This window comes from Ciconia boyciana, chromosome 2 (assembly GCF_034638445.1).
Source record: "Ciconia boyciana chromosome 2, ASM3463844v1, whole genome shotgun sequence".
In the NCBI taxonomy this organism is placed as follows: Eukaryota; Metazoa; Chordata; class Aves; order Ciconiiformes; family Ciconiidae; genus Ciconia; species Ciconia boyciana.
In genome coordinates this window covers 141,290,556-141,296,946 of record NC_132935.1, presented here as the reverse complement: position 1 = coordinate 141,296,946, position 6,391 = coordinate 141,290,556, and positions in this window count along the sequence as shown.

Below are 6,391 nucleotides of genomic sequence, written 5' to 3'. Positions count from 1 at the left end.
GTAGCCCTCTGGGCTTCGGGGTCCCCGTGCAGCAGTCTGCCCTGCATCAGCTGCAGCGTTGGGCTCCCCGTGCTTTCTGCTTTTTTGGGGAACACACCTTGCCGGGTCGATGCCCTCCCTCAGCAGCTATCTTTCCCTTCTCCGCACAGTGAATGCCCTCACCTGCGAGGCTCGCATTCCTTTGCGCTTTTCTGAATGACTGAGAAATCACTAGAAAGTGCTTCTCTGCTCTTCTTGCCCTTGCTCTCGAGGCCAAGCAGATGCTCCACACTTAGTCACACTTCAGGGAAAGCTGGCAGGGAAGAGGAGGAAATACAGGTCATTATTGCCTTTAACGGCAACAGCGCTAAGATATTTTCCCCCCTCAGTTTTGGAATATCGCTTTTCCTCTTTCTGGTCCTTGGTTACTTTGGAATTATAGGTAGGTGGGATTGGGGTTTTTTTGGGGCGGGTAGGGGGATGGGGAGTTTTTTTGCCTGTGCATACAAATCTCACTCTAATGAAGTCTGCTTCAATCCTAGAAGTACGTGGTGCGATGGGTGGGAGGCAGTGTTTAAAGTTTTGGGGTATTGGGATGACAAAGTTCAGTAGCCGCTGTTCAGAACTAGCATTTATTAATGCTGCCAATCCTCCTATAGCCACGGGCTTTGCCTCCCCTATGAACACAATGTACCTTTCAAAAATGTATTCCATGGCATAGATAAGATCATGAAACATGTTGTGCCTTATTTTGAATGTATAATTCAATAGTGTGAAAAGGCTCACACAAGTATGATTTATCTCAGCTTGCTGCAGCACCGCTTTGTTGGCATTTGTTTCATTTATTTATTTACACCACAGTTTAATTTGCAAGAGCACATACTGCTTACTGTCTGGGTCTCATTTTTGGCACCAGGTGGGTGCAATTCATCTGATAAAATGTAAATGTCTACAGAGGAGATGCAGACATCAGAATTGGTCATAAGATCCGAAGACTGGCCATACTGTGTCAGACCAAGGGTTCGTCTAGCTCAAAAGCCAACAGAAGCGGTTGGCAGGGGCTTAGGGAAGAGTAAAGAAATGGGGGGCAAGTTGGATAAATCCCCCAACTTTCTTTCCCAGCTCCTAATTATTTTCAGCTCAGTATGATGAGCTTTGCCTATTTAGTAACTCCTCATAGATCTAACTTTCAAGTGCTTGTCTTCCCTTGAAGTCAGTTGTGCTTTTACCTTATTTTTTGCTGATGTCAAGACACCTAGGCACCCTGTATAGTCAGGGCAGGAAAAGAGTTACTTTGAGGTAGTAATTCATATGAAAGGTGTCTAAAATAGGTCAAGAAATCTTCCCTAAGAAGTGGCCATTTCTTGTATTCATTGTATTCATTGGAAAAGGTGACTACAGTGACTAATTCAAGTGCGGAAATCTGCTCTGTAGATGCCTGAAGGTAGAGATGGAGTGAATCTCCCTTGAAGCTGCTGCTCATCAAGTCACCCTTGACTGAAGAAAGAGCCTGGTTTTCTCAGCAGCTTACCTCCTCAGCATGATCCCCGCCAGCCTGGGGTCTGCCGTTGGCACTGGCAGCATCCCCTGCGGCTTCCCCTCCCCAGCACCCCACCGGCTGGCCGAGCGGCTGCAGCAATGCCAGAAACGCCAGAAAACACACGGCTGCTCTTTGGTCTGTTACAAATTCCCCTGAGCTCTTTGCCTTTGGGGCAGGCACTCAGGAGAGACCTGGCAGTGGCCTCCCGAGTTGTGTGCATGTCATCAGCTGCAGGGGCATATGTACCAAGCCTGGGAGTGGAGGAAGTGAGCAGAGCAGGGAGACTGGAGAAGTCTTATTCTAATTTAGTCATTTAAACACCTCTCTAGAAAAGGAAAGAAAAGCAGCCTGCTGTAAACACGTCCAAGTGTGTATTTATTGCATCGGGAGAAGCATGGGTGAAGCAGGAACAAGCAGCACTTTGTAGATGCCTAGCCTCCCTCTCTCCCTCTGCTCATGATAGAGGGAAGTTAGACAACTTGCTGAGAAAATAAAAGGTAGCATTTACATGGCTAAAGATAAAGGGAATAATTTCTACCAAAAACTTTGGAAGTCTTAAATCTTTCACTTGTGAAAGATATGCCCTTTACACGTGCTTCTCTATCACATACCATCATTTTTTTTAAGAGATAAGATACAGAAGCTATGTACCCACGGATTTGGATTTTACAACAAACTATTTCAAAATGCATCATGCTTGAGTTAGGAAACACCATGTGTTTTACCAAACAAATTTTTAAAAAGCTGAAACTCTCTTTTTATGCAGATTTTGCTCTCTCTTATACCAATGTTAATCTGAAGGAAATTCACCAATATCTGCATTGCCAAAGTATTTACAATGGATTTACGCTAAAGATTAAAGGTCAGAATATTGTTCTAGAGCACTTTTGGGGGGTTGATCTGACTAAACACAGAAGCCTACAATGCAGACATGATTGATAGTATTAACTAGCCCCTTCAGACTATGGAGGGCTACGAGGGACCCAAGCTATGGAGGGCACTGAGGGCAAATCTGATCGACAGCCAGGGAGGAGTCAGACAGCGCTCATTGACCCAGAGCTGCTTTACAAATACGGAATCAAATTCAGAAGAGGACATGCGGGCATGAAGACAAGGCAGACAAGAGGAAGCAACTAGAGACCAACCTTGATGTTGCTATCGTTTAACTGTAGAAACAAGCAGAAGATGTCAACACAGTGTGGAAAGTTTCAAAGAGAGACTAATGAGATCTTAAACCGAACTCATTGGTTTTGCCGAATGCAGATCTTAGGAGTGGGTTAATGAAAAGGGCACATCCATCAGATTGCTGCTGACATGCAGGTGCTGCACCAGCTTCAGGTAAAGATAAAAACTGGCAGGCAAGAAAGCTGCTTACCACAAAAACCAGGCAGAAATCACAAGCAAAGCATACTGAAAGATGAGGGAAAAATCTTCAAAAGCTGCCGATCATAGAAATGTCAAGATTCTCTATAAAGGCTGTGGTCTAAAACCACTTTAACCCTGTTAGCTGATCAAAGGGAAATTGCAGATGGCTTGCTCAAAGACCTCAGTGATTTCTTAAACCCTGCATGCTTCAGCTCTGCTAGAGTTAAAAACCACTTCTCAGCTCCCCGTTCCAAAACAAGGAGCAGAGATTCCTACAGCTGCGGAGCAGCTGCCACAGGGCAAGGCAAAGCCCCTGCTCACACCCTACCGCTATACACAAATACAGTGTCACCAACTAGTTAGAAAACTGGGGTTCACCATAATTACCTAATAAAGAGATGATACCTGAAGGGGTTCAAGAATACAGACGCATAGTGCCTTTTACAAAGAAAAAGATAAAAACATAAAAACATTCCTGCAGTGACACCAAGGTATATTGATTTTCTCAACTGCTGAGAAAAACTCGTGTCAAAATGACATCAATGGATTTGTTGGCAAGGGTGTTGAAAAGGCTCTTGCAGAAACGATCTGGCTTTCAGCCTTGTCCTACTTCAAAGCGAGCAAAGGTCTCTACCTGGCCTTTGCGGAGCTAACCAAAGACTCCAGCACTGTCAGCCACAAGCAGCCCAGAGGCATCTACATAAATTTGGATATCCAAGTAAGTTTGTGAGCATATTTCGCTTATTTTATGATGGTGTGAGGTAATGCAAAGGTTCTCAGCAATGACAAGATGTCAGAACATGTCACTGTCAAAAACAGCCCCAGGCAAGGCTATGTCCTAGCCCAACTCTTGTTTACTGTCTTTTATGCAGCAGTGCTTCTTGCTGCATCTAGAAGCAGCAGTGAAGGGAGCTTCTTTAATTATTTTATTTCATATTATGCCAAACTGGAGAGATGCCAGGCTATATCGAAAGTCAGAGAGGCTCTCCCAGGCAATCTGCCCTTTGCTGCTGACAGTGTGCTGGGTGTGCAGAATATTACTGATGGCTTTGACTGCACTGCCATGGAACAGCCTTGTCACAAGCATAAAGCAAATAATGCTGTGTTTTCCCAGGCAGAAGCATGCTAAGCCAGTAGTGTGCGTTGGCAATACAATGCTTAAGCCTTGCAAGTGCAATTCTGCTATCTTGGCAGCAAGCTCCTCAAACACCATGACTGCAATGGTTGTGCAAAGGAGGGAGAGGGCCATGTGGTTTCGAAAGATTAAAGCTGTGTATGAATTGAAGGAGACTCCTGACTTTGAACCCAAGTAAAGGAGAGCCATGTTCCTGTCATCATCACCCTCCTGTACAGTAGGGCTCTCAGGCGATACACCACAATTGCTCTGAGTCTCAGCCCAGTCTATGTGCACTACTTTCATGCCCTTGCAGATTAAAAAAAAAAAAAAAAAAGTCAGGACAACATCCTGAATGCTGAGATTTGAACCACTGTCAAATATTAACCACTGCCAAAGACTCTTGCGGACTTAGCTACACCGATGCGAGCATTGGTGCATGTATCAGGCAAAGCGTTGCGCACAGCTGTGTTCTGGGGTAGAAGGTGAAGTACAGTGCAATGCAACCCTGCAAGCAGGCATCCAACACTGATTTTCAATGGTGGCGTTAGTTTCACACCCCAGGAGGCTCACCGCTGGCTGCTGTGGTAGGGATGATGCACTGATGCCATCGCAGCCTCTCACTGAAGAGGAACAACCCAATGACACAGAAAAGGAATGAGAGGGAAATGCCTAATTAAGCATTACTCCTGTGCTACCCCTATTTATTTATGCATTGCAAATACCAGGGAAATTTCTCAGGAAAGAGACCACAAAAGCTGACTTGTCAGGATACAGTACCTCAGTAAAAAGATACAAAGTGAGACTTAGAAATTCAATAGCTTTCAAAATACTTTAACACAAAGAAAAGGAGGAAATAGCCTTGACTTATAAATATAGTTTTTCTTGTTTGTTACTATTATACACACTATGTTATGATGTTTTGTGCTACAGCAAAATACAAGCATGATTAAGAGTTTTAGTATACAGTTTATTTATAAAATGCGGGATTCTTAAATTGTATGGGCACCTTGAAGCATAAAGAAAACAGGAGGAAATGGAAGTGTTGAATGAACACAGAAGCGCACATTTCTTCATGAACTATGATTCCTACGCCTGGTTTCTCACTTTCTGGACTGTCCTGCACATACACCCCAGCCTACTTTCAGATTTACATCAGTGTAAATCCAGTATAACACCAGCAAGATTAATTTAACCTTACCTCACAGCTCCAAGTCCTGATACTGGTGTTACTGGAGTTGCTTCAAATACACGAGTATAGATGTTGGCTATGGAGGCTCTTACGTGACACAAAGGTAAGGAGACCTTCAAACCAGACTGTTCTAGTGGAGCGATCAATTCTAATGCTGTGGAAAGCACTTTGTACTTCTCGATTGGACGGATGGTGGCCACAACCTGAAACTGTACAAGTGGATTGGGACTATATGCAACATGTGGCTGGAATATTTGGGGTTTCAGACAACCAGGAGCAGCAGAGAGACCCCAATTAACTTCCTCACCTCCAGGTGAGATGGCATTGGGGGTTTGGTAGTTCTAGTTGGTTTGATCACCCTGTGTGCGCTGAGCTGGCTTAGCCACACTCTTACCAGGTAGGTTGCTTCATGTTCAGCTGTAGTCACATAGGAAGAAGCAAGGGGTGTTGTGAGGGGGCTCGGGGAGGTTGAACTGAGGTCTCTCCCTTACCGGCAAGGGAAGCATAGATGCAGAGAGAAGCCAGAGTTGCTGTGGTAGAGAGATCATATATATAGATAAAACCCACACACATCCACACCATTCATTTTATTACCAGTGCAGACAGCAAAGTGTTTACAAACCTGAGAGCAGCCTTGCAACTAGCAGCCCTTTCCTTTAGCATAGGGAGTATTCCTAGCAGGAGAAGTAGTGTGGAGGCCAAGACAGCAAGACAGAAGACTCAGCGCATGAGAAGTAATAGAATCAACTTTGCTCACAGTTTTGGCAGCTCTGAGTAATTGCAGTCTTAAAAGATATTTGGCAGTTAGACTGAGTTATTGCAAACCCAGCCCGCAAGCCTGCCTAAGCACAAGGAAAAGGAATGACATATCCTTATGATTGCTTTCAGTGGGAAGAACTTTACACAGGTACTGCTTGATTGTTTTTGTCTGTGTCTGGATTTGTTTTCTGAATTTTCAAACCCTTCTGGTAAAGTTATGTCAAAACCAAATATACGGTCATAAAGTTATGACTTGCAAAAATACTGTTGTCTAATCCTTTTGGTATATAGGGCGGGACAGACAACTAAAGAATACAGAGTACGCACCTAACATCTGTTCCCTACACAGAGTATGATTACCCACCCTCCACTGGAACTGAGATGAAAATAAAGTGTGAAATCTTTCAGCTAAGATTTACTTAAGCTATAAGAGCAAACTGAA